Genomic DNA, 23,941 nt, shown 5'->3' on the forward strand with positions numbered 1-23,941 from the left:
GAAAATGTTACATTTTTTTGAAGCCAAAATACTTCATGAAAATTTTCAACTTTTTTGAAGCCGAAATCTTTTCATGAAAATTATCAACTTTTTTGAAGCCGATATCTTTTCATGAAAATTTTCAACTTTTTGAAACCAAAATCTTTTCATGAAAATTTTCAACTTTTTTGAAGCAGAAATCTTTTCATGAAAATCTTAACTTTTTTGAAGCCGAAATCTTTTCATGAAAATTTTCAACTTTTTGAAACCAAAATCTTTTCATGTAATTTTTCAACTTTTTTGAAGCAGAAATCTTTTCATGAAAATGTTCAACTTTTTTGAAGCCGAAATCTTTTCATGAAAATTTTCAACTTTTTTGGAGCCAAAATCCTGTCATGAAAATTTTCAACTTTTTTGAAGCTGAAATCTTTTCATGAAAATCTTCGACTTTTTTGAAGCCGAAATACTTGATGAAGATATTCAACTTTTTTGAAGCCGAAATCTTTTCATGAAAATTTTCAACTTTTTTGAAGCCAAAATCCTGTCATGAAAATTTTCAACTTTTTTGAAGCAGAAATCTTTTAATGTAAATTTTCAACTTTTTTCAAGCCGAAATACTTCATGAAAATTTTCAACTTTTTTGAAGCCGAAATCTTTTCATGAAAATGGTCAACTTTTTTGAAGCAGAAATCTTTTCATGAAAATCTTAGACTTTTTTGAAGTCGAAATCTTTTCACATAAATTTTCAACTTTTTTGAAAAAGAAATCTTTTCATGAAAATGTTCAACTTTTTTGAAGCCGAAATCTTTTCATGAAAATGGTCCATTTTTTTGAAGCCGAAATACTTCATGAAAATTTAAAAAAATTTTGAAACCGAAATACTTCATGAAAATTTTCAACTTTTTTGAAGTCGAAATCTTTTCATGTAAATTTTCAACTTTTTTGAAGCAGAAATCTTTTCATGAAAATGTTCAACTTTTTTGAAGCCGAAATCTTTTCATGAAAATGTTCAAGTTTTTTGAAGCCGAAATCTTTTCATGAAAATGTTCCATTTTTTTGAAGCCGAAATACTTCATGAAAATTTTCAACTTTTTTGAAGCCGAGATCTTTTCATGAAAATTTTCAACTTTTTAAAACCGAAATCTTTTCATGAAAATTTTCAACTTTTTTGAAGCCGAAATCTTTTCATGAAAATGTTCCATTTTTTTTTAATCTGAAATACTTCATGAAAATTTTCAACTTTTTGAAACCAAAATCTTTTCATGAAAATTTTCAACTTTTTTGAAGCCGAAATCTTTTCATGTAAATTTTCAACTTTTTTGAAGCAGAAATCTTTTCATGAAAATGTTCAACTTTTTTGAAGCCGAAATCTTTTCATGAAAATGTTCCATTTTTTTGAAGCCGAAATACTTCATGAAAATGTTCAACTTTTTTGAAGCCGAAATCTTTTCATGAAAATTTTTAACTTTTTTGAAGCAAAAATTCTGTCATGAAAATTTTCAACTTTTTTGAAGCAGAAATCTTTTCATGAAAATCTTCGACTTTTTTGAAGCCGAAATAGTTGATGAAAATATTCAACTTTTTTGAAGTCTAAATCTTTTCATGAAAATGTTCAACTTTTTTGAAGCCGATATCTTTTCATGAAAATTTTCAACTTTTTTGAAGCAGAAATCTTTTCATGAAAATCTTAACTTTTTTGAAGCCGAAATCTTTTCATGAAAATTTTCAACTTTTTGAAACCAAAATCTTTTCATGTAATTTTTCAACTTTTTTGAAGCAGAAATCTTTTCATGAAAATGTTCAACTTTTTTGAAGCCGAAATCTTTTCATGAAAATTTTCAACTTTTTTGGAGCCAAAATCCTGTCATGAAAATTTTCAACTTTTTTGAAGCTGAAATCTTTTCATGAAAATCTTCGACTTTTTTGAAGCCGAAATACTTGATGAAGATATTCAACTTTTTTGAAGCCGAAATCTTTTCATGAAAATTTTCAACTTTTTTGAAGCCAAAATCCTGTCATGAAAATTTTCAACTTTTTTGAAGCAGAAATCTTTTAATGTAAATTTTCAACTTTTTTCAAGCCGAAATACTTCATGAAAATTTTCAACTTTTTTGAAGCCGAAATCTTTTCATGAAAATGGTCAACTTTTTTGAAGCAGAAATCTTTTCATGAAAATCTTAGACTTTTTTGAAGTCGAAATCTTTTCACATAAATTTTCAACTTTTTTGAAAAAGAAATCTTTTCATGAAAATGTTCAACTTTTTTGAAGCCGAAATCTTTTCATGAAAATGGTCCATTTTTTTGAAGCCGAAATACTTCATGAAAATTTAAAAAAATTTTGAAACCGAAATACTTCATGAAAATTTTCAACTTTTTTGAAGTCGAAATCTTTTCATGTAAATTTTCAACTTTTTTGAAGCAGAAATCTTTTCATGAAAATGTTCAACTTTTTTGAAGCCGAAATCTTTTCATGAAAATGTTCAAGTTTTTTGAAGCCGAAATCTTTTCATGAAAATGTTCCATTTTTTTGAAGCCGAAATACTTCATGAAAATTTTCAACTTTTTTGAAGCCGAGATCTTTTGATGAAAATGGTCAACTTTTTTGAAGCCGAAATCTTTTCATGAAAATTTTCAACTTTTTTGAAGCCGAAATCTTTTCATGAAAATGTTCAACTTTTTTGAAGCAGAAATCTTTTCATGAAAATCTTAGACTTTTTTGAAGTCGAAATCTTTTCATGTAAATTTTCAACTTTTTTGAAGCAGAAATCTTTTCATGAAAATGTTCAACTTTTCTGAAGCCGAAATCTTTTCATGAAAATGTTCCATTTTTTTGAAACCGAAATACTTCATGAAAATTTTCAACTTTTTTGAAGCCGAAATCTGTTCATGAAAATTTTCAACTTTTTTGAAGCCGAAATCTTTTCATGAAAATGTTCCATTTTTTTGAAACCGAAATACTTCATGAAAATTTTCAACTTTTTTGAAGTCGAAATCTTTTCATGTAAATTTTCAACTTTTTTGAAGCAGAAATCTTTTCATGAAAATGTTCAACTTTTTTGAAGCCGGATTCTTTTCATGAAAATTTTCAACTTTTTGAAGCCGAAATCTTTTCATGAAAATGGTCAACTTTTTTGAAGCCGAAATCTGTTCATGAAAATTTTCAACTTTTTTGAAGCCGAAATCTTTTCATGAAAATGGTCAACTTTTTTGAAGCAGAAATCTTTTCATGAAAATCTTAGACTTTTTTGAAGTCGAAATCTTTTCACGTAAATTTTCGACTTTTTTGAAGCAGACATCTTTTCATGAAAAAGTTCAACTTTTTTGAAGCCGAAATCTTTTCATGAAAATGTTCCATTTTTTTGAAGCCGAAATACTTCATGAAAATTTTCAACTTTTTTGAAGCCGAGATCTTTTGATGAAAATGGTCAACTTTTTTGAAGCCGAAATCTTTTCATGTAAATTTTCAACTTTTTTGAAGCAGAAATCTTTTCATGAAAATGTTCAACTTTTTGAAGCAGAAATCTTTTCATGAAAATGGTCAACTTTTTTGAAGCCGAAATCTGTTCATGAAAATTTTCAACTTTTTTGAAGCCGAAATGTTTTCATGAAAATGTTCCATTTTTTTGAAACCGAAATACTTCATGAAAATTTTCAACTTTTTTGAAGTCGAAATCTTTTCATGTAAATTTTCAACTTTTTTGAAGCAGAAATCTTTTCATGAAAATGGTCAACTTTTTTGAAGCCGAAATCTGTTCATGAAAATTTTCAACTTTTTTGAAGCCGAAATCTTTTCATGAAAATGGTCAACTTTTTTGAAGCAGAAATCTTTTCATGAAAATCTTAGACTTTTTTGAAGTCGAAATCTTTTCACGTAAATTTTCAACTTTTTTGAAGCAGAAATCTTTTCATGTAAATTTTCAACTTTTTTGAAGCAGAAATCTTTTCATGAAAATGTTCCATTTTTTTGAAGCCGAAATACTTCATGAAAATTTTCAACTTTTTTGAAGTCGAAATCTTTTCATGTAAATTTTCAACTTTTTTGAAGCAGAAATCTTTTCATGAAAATGTTCAACTTTTTTGAAGCCGAAATCTTTTCATGAAAATGTTCCATTTTTTTGAAACCGAAATACTTCATGAAAATTTTCAACTTTTTTGAAGTCGAAATCTTTTCATGTAAATTTTCAACTTTTTTGAAGCAGAAATCTTTTCATGAAAATGTTCAACTTTTTTGAAGCCGAAATCTTTTCATGAAAATTTTCAACTTTTTGAAGCCGAAATCTTTTCATGAAAATGGTCAACTTTTTTGAAGCCGAAATCTGTTCATGAAAATTTTCAACTTTTTTGAAGCAGAAATCTTTTCATGAAAATGTTCAACTTTTTTGAAGCCGGATTCTTTTCATGAAAATTTTCAACTTTTTTGATGCCGAAATAGTTCATGAAAATTTTCAACTTTTTTGAACCCGAAATCTTTTCATGAAAATTTTCAACTTTTTGAAACCAAAATCTTTTCATGAAAATCTTAGACTTTTTTGAAGCCGAAATCTTTTCATGAAAATTTTCAACTTTTTTGAAGCCGAAAACTTTTCATGAAAATTTTCAACTTTTTGAAGCCGAAATCTTTTCATGAAAATTTTCAACTTTTTTGAAGCTGAAATCTTTTCATGAAAATGTTCCATTTTTTTGAAACCGAAATACTTCATGAAAATGTTAAACTTTTTTGAAGCCGAAATCTTTTCATGAAAATGGTCAACTTTTTTGAAGCCGAAATCTGTTCATGAAAATTTTCAACTTTTTTGAAGCCGAAATCTTTTCATGAAAATGGTCAACTTGTTTGAAGCAGAAATCTTTTCATGAAAATCTTAGACTTTTTTGAAGTCGAAATCTTTTCAAGTAAATTTTCGACTTTTTTGAAGCAGAAATCTTTTCATGAAAAAGTTCAACTTTTTTGAAGCCGAAATCTTTTCATGAAAATGTTCCATTTTTTTGAAGCCGAAATACTTCATGAAAATTTTCAACTTTTTTGAAGCCGAGATCTTTTGATGAAAATGGTCAACTTTTTTGAAGCCGAAATCTTTTCATGAAAATTTTCAACTTTTTTGAAGCCGAAATCTTTTCATGAAAATGGTCAACTTTTTTGAAGCAGAAATCTTTTCATGAAAATCTTAGACTTTTTTGAAGTCGAAATCTTTTCATGTAAATTTTCAACTTTTTTGAAGCAGAAATCTTTTCATGAAAATGTTCAACTTTTTTGAAGCCGAAATCTTTTCATGAAAATGTTCCATTTTTTTGAAGCCGAAATACTTCATGAAAATTTTCAATTTTTTTGAAACCGAAATACTTCATGAAAATTTTCAACTTTTTTGAAGTCGAAATCTTTTCATGTAAATTTTCAACTTTTTGAAGCCGAAATCTTTTCATGAAAATGGTCAACTTTTTTGAAGCCGAAATCTGTTCATGAAAATGTTCAACTTTTTTGAAGCCGAAATCTTTTCATGAAAATGTTCCATTTTTTTGAAACCGAAATACTTCATGAAAATTTTCAACTTTTTTGAATTCGAAATCTTTTCATGTAAATTTTCAACTTTTTTGAAGCAGAAATCTTTTCATGAAAATGTTCAACTTTTTTGAAGCCGAAATCTTTTCATGAAAATTTTCAACTTTTTGAAGCCGAAATCTTTTCATGAAAATGGTCAACTTTTTTGAAGCCGAAATCTGTTCATGAAAATTTTCAACTTTTTTGAAGCCGAAATCTTTTCATGAAAATGGTCAACTTTTTTGAAGCAGAAGTCTTTTCATGAAAATCTTAGACTTTTTTGAAGTCGAAATCTTTTCACGTAAATTTTCAACTTTTTTGAAGCAGAAATCTTTTCATGTAAATTTTCAACTTTTTTGAAGCAGAAATCTTTTCATGAAAATGTTCCATTTTTTTGAAGCCGAAATACTTCATGAAAATTTTCAACTTTTTTGAAGTCGAAATCTTTTCATGTAAATTTTCAAATTTTTTGAAGCAGAAATCTTTTCATGAAAATGTTCCATTTTTTTGAAGCCGAAATACTTCATGAAAATTTTCAACTTTTTTGAAGCAGAAATCTTTTCATGAAAATGTTCCATTTTTTTGAAGCCGAAATACTTCATGAAAATTTTCAACTTTTTTGAAGTCGAAATCTTTTCATGTAAATTTTCAACTTTTTTGAAGCAGAAATCTTTTCATGAAAATGTTCCATTTTTTTGAAGCCGAAATACTTCATGAAAATTTTCAACTTTTTTGAAGCAGAAATCTTTTCATGAAAATTTTCAACTTTTTTGAAACCAAAATCTTTTCATGAAAATTTTCAACTTTTTGAAGCAGAAATCTTTTCATGAAAATTTTCAACTTTTTTGAAGCAGAAATCTTTTCATGAAAATCGTAGACTTTTTTGAAGTCAAAATCTTTTCATGTAAATTTTCAACTTTTTTGAAGCCGAAATCTTTTCATGAAAATTTTCAACTTTTTGAAGCCGAAATCTTTTCATGAAAATTTTCAACTTTTTGAAACCAAAATCTTTTCATGAAAATCTTAGAGTTTTTTGAAGTCGAAATCTTTTCATGTAAATTTTCAACTTTTTTGAAGCCGAAATCTTTTCATGAAAATTTTCAACTTTTTTGAAACATAAATCTTTTCATGAAAATTTTCAACTTTTTTGATGCCGAAATAGTTCATGAAAATTTTCAACTTTTTTGAACCCGAAATCTTTTCATGAAAATTTTCAACTTTTTGAAACCAAAATCTTTTCATGAAAATCTTAGACTTTTTTGAAGTCGAAATCTTTTCATGTAAATTTTCAACTTTTTTGAAGCCGAAATCTTTTCATGAAAATTTTCAACTTTTTGAAGCCGAAATCTTTTCATGAAAATTTTCAACTTTTTTGAAGCTGAAATCTTTTCATGAAAATGGTCAACTTTTTTGAAGCCGAAATCTTTTCATGAAAATGTTCAACTTTTTTGAAACCAAAATCTTTTCATGAAAATGTTCAACTTTTTTGAAACCAAAATCTTTTCATGAAAATTTTCAAATTTTTGAAGCCGAAATCTTTTCATGAAAATTTTCAACTTTTTTGAAGCAGAAATCTTTTCATGAAAATCTTAGACTTTTTTGAAGCCGAAATACTTCATGAAAATTTTCAACTTTTTTGAAACATAAATCTTTTCATGAAAATTTTCAACTTTTTTGATGCCGAAATAGTTCATGAAAATTTTCAACTTTTTTGAACCCGAAATCTTTTCATGAAAATTTTCAACTTTTTGAAACCAAAATCTTTTCATGAAAATCTTAGACTTTTTTGAAGCCGAAATCTTTTCATTAAAATTTTCAACTTTTTGAAGTAGAAATCTTTTCATGAAAATTTTCAACTTTTTTGAAGCCGAAATACTTCATGAAAATGTTCAACTTTTTTGAAGCCGAAATCTTTTCATGAAAATTTTCAACTTTATTGAAGCAGAAATCTTTTCATGAAAATCTTAGACTTTTTTGAAGTCGAAATCTTTTCATGTAAATTTTAAACTTTTTTGAAGCCCAAATCTTTTCATGAAAATGTTCCAATTTTTTAAAGCCGAAATACTTCATGAAAATTTTCAACTTTTTGAAGCCGAAATCTTTTCATGAAAATTTTCAACTTTATTGAAGCAGAAATCTTTTCATGAAAATCTTAGACTTTTTTGAAGTCGAAATCTTTTCATGTAAATTTTAAACTTTTTTGAAGCCCAAATCTTTTCATGAAAATTTTAGAGTTTTTTAAAGCCGAAATACTTCATGAAAATTTTCAAATTTTTGAAGCAGAAATCTTTTCATGAAAATGTTCAACTTTTTTGAAGCCGAAATCTTTTCATGAAAATGTTCAAGTTTTTTGAAGCCGAAATCTTTTCATGAAAATGTTCCATTTTTTTGAAGCCGAAATACTTCATGATAATTTTCAACTTTTTTGAAGCCGAAATCTTTTCATGAAAATGTTCAACTTTTTTGAAGTCTAAATCTTTTCATGAAAATTTTCAACTTTTTTGAAGCCGAAATCTTTTCATGAAAATGTTCAACTTTTTTGAAGCAGAAATCTTTTCATGAAAATTTTCAACTTTTTTGAAGCCGAAATAGTTCATGAAAATTTTAGACTTTTTTGAAGCCGAAATACTTCATGAAAATTTTCAACTTTTTTGAAACCTAAACCTTTTATGAAAATTTTCAACTTTTTTGATGCCGAAATAGTTCATGAAAATTTTCAACTTTTTTGAACCCGAAATCTTTTCATGAAAATTTTCAACTTTTTGAAACAGAAATCTTTTCATGAAAATTTTCAACTTTTTTGAAGCTGAACTCTTTTCATGAAAATGGTCAACTTTTTTTAAGCCGAAATCTTTTCATGAAAATGTTCCATTTTTTTGAAACCGAAATACTTCATGAAAATGTTCAACTTTTTTGAAGCCGAAATCTTTTCATGAAAATGTTCAACTTTTTTGAAATCAAAATCTTTTCATGAAAATGTTCAACTTTATTGAAGCAGAAATCTTTTCATGAAAATGTTCCATTTTTTTGAAGCCGAAATACTTCATGATAATTTTCAACTTTTTTGAAGCCGAAATCTTTTCATGAAAATGTTCAACTTTTTTGAAGTCTAAATCTTTTCATGAAAATTTTCAACTTTTTTGAAGCCGAAATCTTTTCATGAAAATGTTCAACTTTTTTGAAGCCGAAATCTTTTCATGAAAATTTTCAACTTTTTTGAAGCCGAAATAGTTCATGAAAATTTTAGACTTTTTTGAAGCCGAAATACTTCATGAAAATTTTCAACTTTTTTGAAACCTAAACCTTTTATGAAAATTTTCAACTTTTTTGATGCCGAAATAGTTCATGAAAATTTTCAACTTTTTTGAACCCGAAATCTTTTCATGAAAATTTTCAACTTTTTGAAACAGAACTCTTTTCATGAAAATGGTCAACTTTTTTTAAGCCGAAATCTTTTCATGAAAATGTTCCATTTTTTTGAAACCGAAATACTTCATGAAAATGTTCAACTTTTTTGAAGCCGAAATCTTTTCATGAAAATGTTCAACTTTTTTGAAATCAAAATCTTTTCATGAAAATGTTCAACTTTATTGAAGCAGAAATCTTTTCATGAAAATCTTAGACTTTTTTGAAGTCGAAATCTTTTCATGTAAATTTTAAACTTTTTTGAAGCCCAAATCTTTTCATGAAAATTTTAGACTTTTTTAAAGCCGAAATACTTCATGAAAATTTTCAAATTTTTGAAGCAGAAATCTTTTCATGAAAATGTTCAACTTTTTTGAAGCCGAAATCTTTTCATGAAAATGTTCAAGTTTTTTGAAGCCGAAATCTTTTCATGAAAATGTTCCATTTTTTTGAAGCCGAAATACTTCATGATAATTTTCAACTTTTTTGAAGCCGAAATCTTTTCATGAAAATGTTCAACTTTTTTGAAACCGAAATCTTTTCATGAAAATTTTAGACTTTTTTGAAGCTGAACTCTTTTCATGAAAATGGTCAACTTTTTTTAAGCCGAAATCTTTTCATGAAAATGTTCCATTTTTTTGAAACCGAAATACTTCATGAAAATGTTCAACTTTTTTGAAGCCGAAATCTTTTCATGAAAATGTTCAACTTTTTTGAAATCAAAATCTTTTCATGAAAATGTTCAACTTTTTTGAAGCCGAAATCTTTTCATGAAAATCTTAAACTTTTTTGAAGTCGAAATAGTTCATGAAAGTTTTCAACCTTTTTGAAGCCGAAATCTTTTCATGAAAATGGTCAACTTTTTTGAAGCCGAAATCTTTTCATGAAAATTTTCAACTTTTTGAAGCCGAAATCTTTTCATGAAAATTTTCAACTTTTTTGAAGCTGAAATCTTTTCATGAAAATCTTAGACTTTTTTGAAGTCGAAATCTTTTCATGTAAATTTTCAACTTTTTTGAAGCAGAAATCTTTTCATGAAAATGTTCAACTTTTTTGAAGCCGAAATCTTTTAATGAAAATGTTCCATTTTTTTGAAGCCGAAATACTTCATGAAAATGTTCAACTTTTTTGAAGCCGAGATCTTTTCATGAAAATTTTCAACTTTTTGAAACCGAAATCTTTTCATGAAAATTTTCAACTTTTTTGAAGCCGAAATCTTTTCATGAAAATGTTCCATTTTTTTGAACCTGAAATACTTCATGAAAATTTTCAACTTTTTGAAACCAAAATCTTTTCATGAAAATTTTCAACTTTTTTGAAGCCGAAATCTTTTCATGTAAATTTTCAACTTTTTTGAAGCAGAAATCTTTTCATGAAAATGTTCAACTTTTTTGAAGCCGAAATCTTTTCATGAAAATGTTCCATTTTTTTGAAGCCGAAATACTTCATGAAAATTTTCAACTTTTTTGAAGCCGAAATCTTTTCATGAAAATGTTCAACTTTTTTGAAGCCGAAATCTTTTCATGAAAATTTTCAACTTTTTTGAAGCAAAAATCCTGTCATGAAAATTTTCAACTTTTTTGAAGCAGAAATCTTTTCATGAAAATCTTCGACTTTTTTGAAGCCGAAATAGTTGATGAAAATATTCAACTTTTTTGAAGTCTAAATCTTTTCATGAAAATGTTCAACTTTTTTGAAGCCGATATCTTTTCATGAAAATATTCAACTTTTTTGAAGCCGAAATCTTTTCATGAAAATGTTACATTTTTTTGAAGCCAAAATACTTCATGAAAATTTTCAACTTTTTTGAAGCCGAAATCTTTTCATGAAAATTATCAACTTTTTTGAAGCCGATATCTTTTCATGTAAATTTTCAACTTTTTTGAAGTCGAAATCTTTTCATGTAAATTTTCAACTTTTTTGAAGCCGAAATCTTTTCATGAAAATTTTCAACTTTTTTGAAGCAGAAATCTTTTCATGAAAATCTTAGACTTTTTTGAAGTCGAAATCTTTTCATGTAAATTTTCAACTTTTTTGAATCAGAAATCTTTTCATGAAAATTTTCAACTTTTTTGAACCCGAAATCTTTTCATGAAAATGTTCAACTTTTTTGAAGCCGAAATCTTTTCATGAAAATGTTAGACTTTTTTGAAGTCGAAATCTTTTCATGAAAATTTTCAACTTTTTTTAGCCGAAATCTTTTCATGAAAATTTTCAACTTTTTTGAAGCCGAAATCTTTTCATGAAAATGGTCAACTTTTTTGAAGCCGAAATCTTTTCATGAAAATGGTCAACTTTTTTGAAGCAGAAATCTTTTCATGAAAATGTTCAACTTTTTGAAGCCGAAATCTTTTCATGAAAATTTTCAACTTTTTTGAAGCAGAAATCTTTTCATGAAAATCTTAGACTTTTTTGAAGCCGAAATCTTTTCATGTAAATTTTCAACTTTTTTAAAGCAGAAATCTTTTCATGAAGATTTTCAACTTTTTGGAAGCCGATATCTTTTCATGAAAATATTCAACTTTTTTGAAGACGAGATCTTTTCATGAAAATTTTCAACTTTTTGAAACCGAAATCTTTTCATGAAAATTTTCAACTTTTTGAAACCAAAATCTTTTCATGAAAATTTTCAACTTTTTTGAAGCAGAAATCTTTTCATGAAAATTTTCAACTTTTTGAAACCAAAATCTTTTCATGAGAATTTTCAACTTTTTTGAAGCAGAAATCTTTTCATGAAAATTTTAGACTTTTTTGAAGCCGAAATACTTCATTAAAATTTTCAACTTTTTTGAAGCTGAAATCTTTTCATGAAAATGTTCAACTTTTTTGAAGCCGAAATCTTTTCATGAAAATTTTCAACTTTTTGAAACCAAAATCTTTTCATGAAAATTTTCAACTTTTTTGAAGCAGAAATCTTTTCATGAAAATCTTCGACTTTTTTGAAGCCGAAATACTTGATGAAAATATTCAACTTTTTTGAAGTCTAAATCTTTTCATGAAAATTTTCAACTTTTTTGAAGCCGAAATCTTTTCATGAAAATCTTAGACTTTTTTGAAGTCGACATCTTTTCATGTAAATTTTCAACTTTTTTGAAGCAGAAATCTTTTCATGAAAATGTTCAACTTTTTTGAAGCCGAAATCTTTTCATGAAAATGTTCAACGTTTTTGCAACCAAAATCTTTTCATGAAAATTTTCAACTTTTTTGAAGCCGAAATCTTTTCATGAAAATTTTCAACTTTTTTGAAGCAGAAATCTTTTCATGAAAATCTTAGACTTTTTTGAAGTCGAAATCTTTTCATGTAAATTTTCAACTTTTTTGAAGCCAAAATCCTGTCATGAAAATGTTCAACTTTTTTGAAGCCGAAATACTTGATGAAAATATTCAACATTTTTTAGAGTCTAAATCTTTTCATGAAAATTTTCAACTTTTTTGAAGTCGAAATCTTTTCATGAAAATTTTCAACTTTTTTGAAGCCGAAATACTTCATGAAAATTTTCAACTTTTTTGATGCCGAAATAGTTCATGAAAATTTTAAACTTTTTTGAAGCCGAAATCTTTTCATGAAAATGGTCAACTTTTTGAAGCCGAAATCTTTTCATGAAAATTTTCAACTTTTTGAAGCCGAAATCTTTTCATGAAAATTTTCAACTTTTTTGAAGCAGAAATCTTTTCATGAAAATCTTAAACTTTTTTGAAGTCGAAATCTTTTCATGAAAATTTTCAACTTTTTGAAGTCGAAATCTTTTCATGAAAATTTTCAACTTTTTGAAGCCGAAATCTTTTCATGAAAATGTTCAATTTTTTTGAAGCCGAAATACTTCATGAAAATTTTCAACTTTTTTGAAGCTGAAATCTTTTCATGAAAATGGTCAACTTTTTTGAAGCCGAAATCTTTTCATCAAAATGTTCAACTTTTTTGAAGCCGAAATCTTTTCATCAAAATGTTCCATTTTTTTGAAGCCGAAATACTTCATGAAAATTTTCAACTTTTTTGAAGCCGAAATCTTTTGATGAATATGTTCAACTTTTTTGAAGCCGAAATCTTTTCATGAAAATTTTCAACTTTTTGAAACCAAAATCTTTTCATGAAAATTTTCAACTTTTTTGAAGCCAAAATCTTTTCATGAAAATTTTCAACTTTTTTGAAGCCGAGATCTTTTCATGAAAATTTTCAACATTTTGAAACCGAAATCTTTTCATGAAAATTTTCAACTTTTTTGAAGCCGAAATCTTTTCATGAAAATGGTCAACTTTTTGAAGCCGAAATCTTTTCATGAAAATTTTCAACTTTTTGAAGAGGAAATCTTTTCATGAAAATTTTCAACTTTTTTGAAGCCGAAATCTTTTCATGAAAATGTTCCATTTTTTTGAAGCCGAAATACTTCATGAAAATTTTCAACTTTTTTGAAGCCGAAATCTTTTCATGAAAATGTTACATTTTTTTGAAGCCGAAAAACTTCATGAAAATTTTCAACTTTTTTGAAGCCGAAATCTTTTCATGAAAATTTTCAACTTTTTTGAAGCAGAAATCTTTTCATGAAAATGTTCCATTTTTTTGAAGCCGAAATACTTCATGAAAATTTTCAACTTTTTTGAAGTCGAAATCTTTTCATGTAAATTTTCAACTTTTTTGAAGCAGAAATCTTTTCATGAAAATGTTCCATTTTTTTGAAGCCGAAATACTTCATGAAAATTTTCAACTTTTTTGAAGCAGAAATCTTTTCATGAAAATGTTCAACTTTTTTGAAACCAAAATCTTTTCATGAAAATTTTCAACTTTTTGAAGCAGAAATCTTTTCATGAAAATTTTCAACTTTTTTGAAGCAGAAATCTTTTCATGAAAATCGTAGACTTTTTTGAAGTCAAAATCTTTTCATGTAAATTTTCAACTTTTTTGAAGCATAAATCTTTTCATGAAAATTTTAGACTTTTTGAAGCCGAAATCTTTTCATGAAAATGTTCATCTTTTTTGAAGCTGAAATCTTTTCATGAAAATGGTCAACTTTTTTGAAGCCGAAATCTTTTCATGAAAATGTTCCATTTTTTTGAAACCGAAATACTTCATGAAAATTTTCAAATTTTTGAAGCCGAAATCTTTTCATGAAAATTTTCAACTTTTTTGAAGCAGAAATCTTTTCATGAAAATCTTAGACTTTTTTGAAGCCGAAATACTTCATGAAAATTTTCAACTTTTTTGAAACATAAATCTTTTCATGAAAATTTTCAACTTTTTTGATGCCGAAATAGTTCATGAAAATTTTCAACTTTTTTGAACCCGAAATCTTTTCATGAAAATTTTCAACTTTTTGAAACCAAAATCTTTTCATGAAAATCTTAGACTTTTTTGAAGTCGAAATCTTTTCATGTAAATTTTCAACTTTTTTGAAGCCGAAATCTTTTCATGAAAATTTTCAACTTTTTGAAGCCGAAATCTTTTCATGAAAATTTTCAACTTTTTTGAAGCTGAAATCTTTTCATGAAAATGGTCAACTTTTTTGAAGCCGAAATCTTTTCATGAAAATGTTCAACTTTTTTGAAACCAAAATCTTTTCATGAAAATGTTCAACTTTTTTGAAACCAAAATCTTTTCATGAAAATTTTCAAATTTTTGAAGCCGAAATCTTTTCATGAAAATTTTCAACTTTTTTGAAGCAGAAATCTTTTCATGAAAATCTTAGACTTTTTTGAAGCCGAAATACTTCATGAAAATTTTCAACTTTTTTGAAACATAAATCTTTTCATGAAAATTTTCAACTTTTTTGATGCCGAAATAGTTCATGAAAATTTTCAACTTTTTTGAACCCGAAATCTTTTCATGAAAATTTTCAACTTTTTGAAACCAAAATCTTTTCATGAAAATCTTAGACTTTTTTGAAGCCGAAATCTTTTCATGAAAATTTTCAACTTTTTGAAGTAGAAATCTTTTCATGAAAATTTTCAACTTTTTTGAAGCCGAAATACTTCATGAAAATGTTCAACTTTTTTGAAGCCGAAATCTTTTCATGAAAATCTTGGACTTTTTTGAAGTCGAAATAGTTCATGAAAGTTTTCAACCTTTTTGAAGCTGAAATCTTTTCATGAAAATTTTCAACTTTTTTGAAGCCGAAAACTTTTCATGAAAATTTTCAACTTTTTGAAGCCGAAATCTTTTCATGAAAATTTTTCAACTTTTTTGAAGCTGAAATCTTTTCATGAAAATGTTCCATTTTTTTGAAACCGAAATACTTCATGAAAATGTTAAACTTTTTTGAAGCCGAAATCTTTTCATGAAAATGTTCAACTTTTTTGAAACCAAAATCTTTTCATGAAAATTTTCAACTTTTTTGAAACCAAAATCTTTTCATGAAAATGTTCAACTTTTTTGAAGCCGAAATCTTTTCATGAAAATGTTCAACTTTTTTGAAGCCGAAATCTTTTCATGAAAATTTTCAACTTTTTGAAGCCGAAATCTTTTCATGAAAATGTTCAACTTTTTTGAAGCCGAAATCTGTTCATGAAAATTTTCAACTTTTTTGAAGCCGAAATCTTTTCATGAAAATGGTCAACTTTTTTGAAGCAGAAATCTTTTCATGAAAATCTTAGACTTTTTTGAAGTCGAAATCTTTTCACGTAAATTTTCAACTTTTTTGAAGCAGAAATCTTTTCATGTAAATTTTCAACTTTTTTGAAGCAGAAATCTTTTCATGAAAATGTTCCATTTTTTTGAAGCCGAAATACTTCATGAAAATTTTCAACTTTTTTGAAGTCGAAATCTTTTCATGTAAATTTTCAACTTTTTTGAAGCAGAAATCTTTTCATGAAAATCTTCGACTTTTTTGAAGCCGAAATACTTCATGAAAATTTTCAACTTTTTTGAAGCAGAAATCTTTTCATGAAAATGTTCAACTTTTTTGAAACCAAAATCTTTTCATGAAAATTTTCAACTTTTTGAAGCAGAAATCTTTTCATGAAAATTTTCAACTTTTTTGAAGCAGAAATCTTTTCATGAAAATCGTAGACTTTTTTGAAGTCAAAATCTTTTCATGTAAATTTTCAACTTTTTTGAAGCCGAAATCTTTTCATGAAAATTTTCAACTTTTTGAAGCCGAAATCTTTTCATGAAAATGTTCCACTTTTTTGAAGCTGAAATCTTTTCATGAAAATGGTCAACTTTTTTGAAGCCGAAATCTTTTCATGAAAATGTTCCATTTTTTTGAAACCGAAATACTTCATGAAAATTTTCAACTTTTTTGAAGCCGAAATCTTTTCATGAAAATGTTCAACTTTTTTGAAACCAAAATCTTTTCATGAAAATGTTCAACTTTATTGAAGCAGAAATCTTTTCATGAAAATCTTAGACTTTTTTGAAGTCGAAATCTTTTCATGTAAATTTTAAACTTTTTTGAAGCCCAAATCTTTTCATGAAAATTTTAGACTTTTTTAAAGCCGAAATACTTCATGAAAATTTTCAAATTTTTGAAGCAGAAATCTTTTCATGAAAATGTTCAACTTTTTTGAAGCCGAAATCTTTTCATGAAAATGTTCAAGTTTTTTGAAGCCGAAATCTTTTCATGAAAATGTTCCATTTTTTTGAAGCCGAAATACTTCATGATAATTTTCAACTTTTTTGAAGCCGAAATCTTTTCATGAAAATGTTCAACTTTTTTGAAACCGAAATCTTTTCATGAAAATGTTCAACTTTTTTGAAGTCTAAATCTTTTCATGAAAATTTTCAACTTATTTGAAGCCGAAATCTTTTCATGAAAATGTTCAACTTTTTTGAAGCAGAAATCTTTTCATGAAAATTTTCAACTTTTTTGAAGCCGAAATAGTTCATGAAAATGGTCAACTTTTTTGAAGCCGAAATCTTTTCATGAAAATGTTCCATTTTTTTGAAACCGAAATACTTCATGAAAATTTTCAACTTTTTTGAAGCCGAAATCTTTTCATGAAAATGTTCAACTTTTTTGAAACCAAAATCTTTTCATGAAAATGTTCAACTTTATTGAAGCAGAAATCTTTTCATGAAAATCTTAGACTTTTTTGAAGTCGAAATCTTTTCATGTAAATTTTAAACTTTTTTGAAGCCCAAATCTTTTCATGAAAATTTTAGACTTTTTTAAAGCCGAAATACTTCATGAAAATTTTCAAATTTTTGAAGCAGAAATCTTTTCATGAAAATGTTCAACTTTTTTGAAGCCGAAATCTTTTCATGAAAATGTTCAAGTTTTTTGAAGCCGAAATCTTTTCATGAAAATGTTCCATTTTTTTGAAGCCGAAATACTTCATGATAATTTTCAACTTTTTTGAAGCCGAAATCTTTTCATGAAAATGTTCAACTTTTTTGAAACCGAAATCTTTTCATGAAAATGTTCAACTTTTTTGAAGTCTAAATCTTTTCATGAAAATTTTCAACTTATTTGAAGCCGAAATCTTTTCATGAAAATGTTCAACTTTTTTGAAGCAGAAATCTTTTCATGAAAATTTTCAACTTTTTTGAAGCCGAAATAGTTCATGAAAATTTTAGACTTTTTTGAAGCCGAAATACTTCAAGAAAATTTTCAACTTTTTTGAAACCTAAACCTTTTATGAAAATTTTCAACTTTTTTGATGCCGAAATAGTTCATGAAAATTTTCAACTTTTTTGAACCCGAAATCTTTTCATGAAAATTTTCAACTTTTTGAAACCGAAATCTTTTCATGAAAATTTTCAACTTTTTTGAAGCTGAACTCTTTTCATGAAAATGGTCAACTTTTTTTAAGCCGAAATCTTTTCATGAAAATGTTCCATTTTTTTGAAACCGAAATACTTCATGAAAATGTTCAACTTTTTTGAAGCCGAAATAGTTCATGAAAGTTTTCAACCTTTTTGAAGCCGAAATCTTTTCATGAAAATGGTCAACTTTTTTGAAGCCGAAATCTTTTCATGAAAATTTTCAACTTTTTGAAGCCGAAATCTTTTCATGAAAATTTTCAACTTTTTTGAAGCTGAAATCTTTTCATGAAAATCTTAGACTTTTTTGAAGTCGAAATCTTTTCATGTAAATTTTCAACTTTTTTGAAGCAGAAATCTTTTCATGAAAATGTTCAACTTTTTTGAAGCCGAAATCTTTTAATGAAAATGTTCCATTTTTTTGAAGCCGAAATACTTCATGAAAATGTTCAACTTTTTTGAAGCCGAGATCTTTTCATGAAAATTTTCAACTTTTTGAAACCGAAATCTTTTCATGAAAATTTTCAACTTTTTTGAAGCCGAAATCTTTTCATGAAAATGTTCCATTTTTTTGAACCTGAAATACTTCATGAAAATTTTCAACTTTTTGTAACCAAAATCTTTTCATGAAAATTTTCAACTTTTTTGAAGCCGAAATCTTTTCATGTAAATTTTCAACTTTTTTGAAGCAGAAATCTTTTCATGAAAATGTTCAACTTTTTTGAAGCCGAAATCTTTTCATGAAAATGTTCCATTTTTTTGAAGCCGAAATACTTCATGAAAATTTTCAACTTTTTTGAAGCCGAAATCTTTTCATGAAAATTTTCAACTTTTTTGAAGCCGAAATCTTTTCATGAAAATTTTCAACTTTTTTGAAGGAAAAATCCTGTCATGAAAATTTTCAACTTTTTTGAAGCAGAAATCTTTTCATGAAAATCTTCGACTTTTTTGAAGCCGAAATAGTTGATGAAAATATTCAACTTTTTTGAAGTCTAAATCTTTTCATGAAAATGTTCAACTTTTTTGAAGCCGATATCTTTTCATGAAAATATTCAACTTTTTTGAAGCCGAAATCTTTTCATGAAAATGTTACATTTTTTTGAAGCCAAAATACTTCATGAAAATTTTCAACTTTTTTGAAGCCGATATCTTTTCATGTAAATTTTCAACTTTTTTGAAGTCGAAATCTTTTCATGTAAATTTTCAACTTTTTTGAAGCCGAAATCTTTTCATGAAAATTTTCAACTTTTTGAAACCAAAATCTTTTCATGAAAATTTTCAACTTTTTTGAAGCAGAAATCTTTTCATGAAAATTTTCAACTTTTTGAAACCAAAATCTTTTCATGAGAATTTTCAACTTTTTTGAAGCAGAAATCTTTTCATGAAAATTTTAGACTTTTTTGAAGCCGAAATACTTCATTAAAATTTTCAACTTTTTTGAAGCTGAAATCTTTTCATGAAAATGTTCAACTTTTTTGAAGCCGAAATCTTTTCATGAAAATTTTCAACTTTTTGAAACCAAAATCTTTTCATGAAAATTTTCAACTTTTTTGAAGCCGAAATCTTTTCATGAAAATCTTAGACTTTTTTGAAGTCGAAATCTTATCATGTAAATTTTCAAATTTTTTGAAGCCAAAATCCTGTCATGAAAATGTTCAACTTTTTTGAAGCCAAAATACTTGATGAAAATATTCAACATTTTTTTGAGTCTAAATCTTTTCATGAAAATTTTCAACTTTTTTGAAGTCGAAATCTTTTCATGAAAATTTTCAACTTTTTTGAAGCCGAAATACTTCATGAAAATTTTCAACTTTTTTGATGCCGAAATAGTTCATGAAAATTTTAAACTTTTTTGAAGCCGAAATCTTTTCATGAAAATGGTCAACTTTTTGAAGCCGAAATCTTTTCATGAAAATTTTCAACTTTTTGAAGCCGAAATCTTTTCATGAAAATTTTCAACTTTTTTGAAGCAGAAATCTTTTCATGAAAATCTTAAACTTTTTTGAAGTTGAAATCTTTTCATGAAAATTTTCAACTTTTTGAAGTCGAAATCTTTTCATGAAAATTTTCAACTTTTTGAAGCCGAAATCTTTTCGTGAAAATGTTCCATTTTTTTGAAGCCGAAATACTTCATGAAAATTTTCAACTTTTTTGAAGCTGAAATCTTTTCATGAAAATGGTCAACTTTTTTGAAGCCGAAATCTTTTCATCAAAATGTTCAACTTTTTTGAAGCCGAAATCTTTTCATCAAAATGTTCCATTTTTTTGAAGCCGAAATACTTCATGAAAATTTTCAACTTTTTTGATGCCGAAATCTTTTGATGAATATGTTCAACTTTTTGAAACCAAAATCTTTTCATGAAAATGTTCCATTTTTTTGAAGCCGAAATACTTCATGAAAATTTTCAACTTTTTTGAAGCCGAAATCTTTTCATGAAAATGTTACATTTTTTTGAAGCCGAAAAACTTCATGAAAATTTTCAACTTTTTTGAAGCCGAAATCTTTTCATGAAAATTTTCAACTTTTTTGAAGCAGAAATCTTTTCATGAAAATGTTCCATTTTTTTGAAGCCGAAATACTTCATGAAAATTTTCAACTTTATTGAAGTCGAAATCTTTTCATGTAAATTTTCAACTTTTTTGAAGCAGAAATCTTTTCATGAAAATGTTCCATTTTTTTGAAGCCGAAATACTTCATGAAAATTTTCAACTTTTTTGAAGCAGAAATCTTTTCATGAAAATGTTCAACTTTTTTGAAACCAAAATCTTTTCATGAAAATTTTCAACTTTTTGAAGCAGAAATCTTTTCATGAAAATTTTCAACTTTTTTGAAGCAGAAATCTTTTCATGAAAATCGTAGACTTTTTTGAAGTCAAAATCTTTTCATGTAAATTTTCAACTTTTTTGAAGCCGAAATCTTTTCATGAAAATTTTCAACTTTTTGAAGCCGAAATCTTTTCATGAAAATTTTCAACTTTTTTGAAGCCGAAATCTTTTCATGAAAATTTTCAACTTTTTTGAAGCCAAAATCCTGTCATGAAAATGTTCAACTTTTTTGAAGCCGAAATACTTGATGAAAATATTCAACATTTTTGAAGCCGAAATCTTTTCATGAAAATGGTCAACTTTTTGAAGCCGAAATCTTTTCATGTAAATTTTCAACTTTTTTGAAGCCAAAATCCTGTCATGAAAATGTTCAACTTTTTTGAAGCCGAAATACTTGATGAAAATATTCAACATTTTTGAAGCCGAAATCTTTTCATGAAAATGGTCAACTTTTTGAAGCCGAAATCTTTTCATGTAAATTTTCAACTTTTTTGAAGCCAAAATCCTGTCATGAAAATGTTCAACTTTTTTGATGCCGAAATAGTTCATGAAAATTTTAAACTTTTTTGAAGCCGAAATCTTTTCATGAAAATGGTCAACTTTTTGAAGCCGAAATCTTTTCATGAAAATTTTCAACTTTTTGAAGCCGAAATCTTTTCATGAAAATTTTCAACTTTTTTGAAGCAGAAATCTTTTCATGAAAATCTTAAACTTTTTTGAAGTCGAAATCTTTTCATGAAAATTTTCAACTTTTTGAAGTCGAAGTCTTTTCATGAAAATTTTCAACTTTTTGAAGCCGAAATCTTTTCATGAAAATGTTCCATTTTTTTGAAGCCGAAATACTTCATGAAAATTTTCAACTTTTTTGAAGCTGAAATCTTTTCATGAAAATGGTCAACTTTTTTGAAGCAGAAATCTTTTCATCAAAATGTTCAACTTTTTTGAAGCCGAAATCTTTTCATCAAAATGTTCCATTTTTTTGAAGCCGAAATAATTCATGAAAATTTTCAACTTTTTTGAAGCCGAAATCTTTTGATGAATATGTTCAACTTTTTTGAAGCCGAAATCTTTTCATGAAAATTTTCAACTTTTTGAAACCAAAATCTTTTCATGAAAATTTTCAACTTTTTTGAAGCCGAAATCTTTTCATGAAAATTTTCAACTTTTTTGAAGCCGAGATCTTTTCATGAAAATATTCAACATTTTGAAACCGAAATCTTTTCATGAAAATTTTCAACTTTTTTGAAGCCGAAATCTTTTCATGAAAATGGTCAACTTTTTGAAGCCGAAATCTTTTCATGAAAATTTTCAACTTTTTGAAGACGAAATCTTTTCATGAAAATTTTCAACTTTTTTGAAGCAGAAATCTTTTCATGAAAATGTTCCATTTTTTTGAAGCCGAAATACTTCATGAAAATTTTCAACTTTTTTGAAGCCGAAATCTTTTCATGAAAATGTTACATTTTTTTGAAGCCGAAAAACTTCATGAAAATTTTCAACTTTTTTGAAGCCGAAATCTTTTCATGAAAATTTTCAACTTTTTTGAAGCAGAAATCTTTTCATGAAAATGTTCCATTTTTTTGAAGCCGAAATACTTCATGAAAATTTTCAACTTTTTTGAAGTCGAAATCTTTTCATGTAAATTTTCAACTTTTTTGAAGCAGAAATCTTTTCATGAAAATGTTCCATTTTTTTGAAGCCGAAATACTTCATGAAAATTTTCAACTTTTTTGAAGCAGAAATCTTTTCATGAAAATGTTCAACTTTTTTGAAGCAGAAATCTTTTCATGAAAATCGTAGACTTTTTTGAAGTCAAAATCTTTTCATGTAAATTTTCAACTTTTTTGAAGCCGAAATCTTTTCATGAAAATTTTCAACTTTTTGAAGCAGAAATCTTTTCATGAAAATTTTCAACTTTTTTGAAGCAGAAATCTTTTCATGAAAATCGTAGACTTTTTTGAAGTCAAAATCTTTTCATGTAAATTTTCAACTTTTTTGAAGCCGAAATCTTTTCATGAAAATTTTCAACTTTTTGAAGCCGAAATCTTTTCATGAAAATGTTCAACTTTTTTGAAACCAAAATCTTTTCATGAAAATGTTCAACTTTTTTGAAACCAAAATCTTTTCATGAAAATTTTCAAATTTTTGAAGCCGAAATCTTTTCATGAAAATTTTCAACTTTTTTGAAGCAGAAATCTTTTCATGAAAATCTTAGACTTTTTTGAAGCCGAAATACTTCATGAAAATTTTCAACTTTTTTGAACCCGAAATCTTTTCATGAAAATTTTCAACTTTTTGAAACCAAAATCTTTTCATGAAAATCTTAGACTTTTTTGAAGTCGAAATCTTTTCATGTAAATTTTCAACTTTTTTGAAGCCGAAATCTTTTCATGAAAATTTTCAACTTTTTGAAGCCGAAATCTTTTCATGAAAATTTTCAACTTTTTTGAAGCTGAAATCTTTTCATGAAAATGGTCAACTTTTTTGAAGCCGAAATCTTTTCATGAAAATGTTCAACTTTTTTGAAACCAAAATCTTTTCATGAAAATGTTCAACTTTTTTGAAACCAAAATCTTTTCATGAAAATGTTCAAATTTTTGAAGCCGAAATCTTTTCATGAAAATTTTCAACTTTTTTGAAGCAGAAATCTTTTCATGAAAATCTTAGACTTTTTTGAAGCCGAAATACTTCGTGAAAATTTTCAACTTTTTTGAAACATAAATCTTTTCATGAAAATTTTCAACTTTTTTGATGCCGAAATAGTTCATGAAAATTTTCAACTTTTTTGAACCCGAAATCTTTTCATGAAAATTTTCAACTTTTTGAAACCAAAATCTTTTCATGAAAATCTTAGACTTTTTTGAAGCCGAAATCTTTTCATGAAAATTTTCAACTTTTTGAAGTAGAAATCTTTTCATGAAAATTTTCAACTTTTTTGAAGCCGAAATACTTCATGAAAATGTTCAACTTTTTTGAAGCCGAAATCTTTTCATGAAAATCTTGGACTTTTTTGAAGTCGAAATAGTTCATGAAAGTTTTCAACCTTTTTGAAGCTGAAATCTTTTCATGAAAATGTTCCATTTTTTTGAAACCGAAATACTTCATGAAAATGTTAAACTTTTTTGAAGCCGAAATCTTTTCATGAAAATGTTCAACTTTTTTGAAACCAAAATCTTTTCATGAAAATGTTAAACTTTTTTGAAACCAAAATCTTTTCATGAAAATGTTCAACTTTTTGAAGCCGAAATCTTTTCATGAAAATTTTCAACTTTTTTGAAGCAGAAATCTTTTCATGAAAATCTTAGACTTTTTTGAAGCCGAAATAATTGATGAAAATTTTCAACTTTTTGAAGCCGAAATCTTTTCATGAAAATTTTCAACTTTTTGAAGCAGAAATCTTTTCATGAAAATCTTAGACTTTTTTGAAGTCGAAATCTTTTCACGTAAATTTTCAACTTTTTTGAAGCAGAAATCTTTTCATGTAAATTTTCAACTTTTTTGAA

This window comes from Labrus bergylta, chromosome 4, assembly GCF_963930695.1.
Source record: "Labrus bergylta chromosome 4, fLabBer1.1, whole genome shotgun sequence".
NCBI classification, from domain to species: Eukaryota; Metazoa; Chordata; class Actinopteri; order Labriformes; family Labridae; genus Labrus; species Labrus bergylta.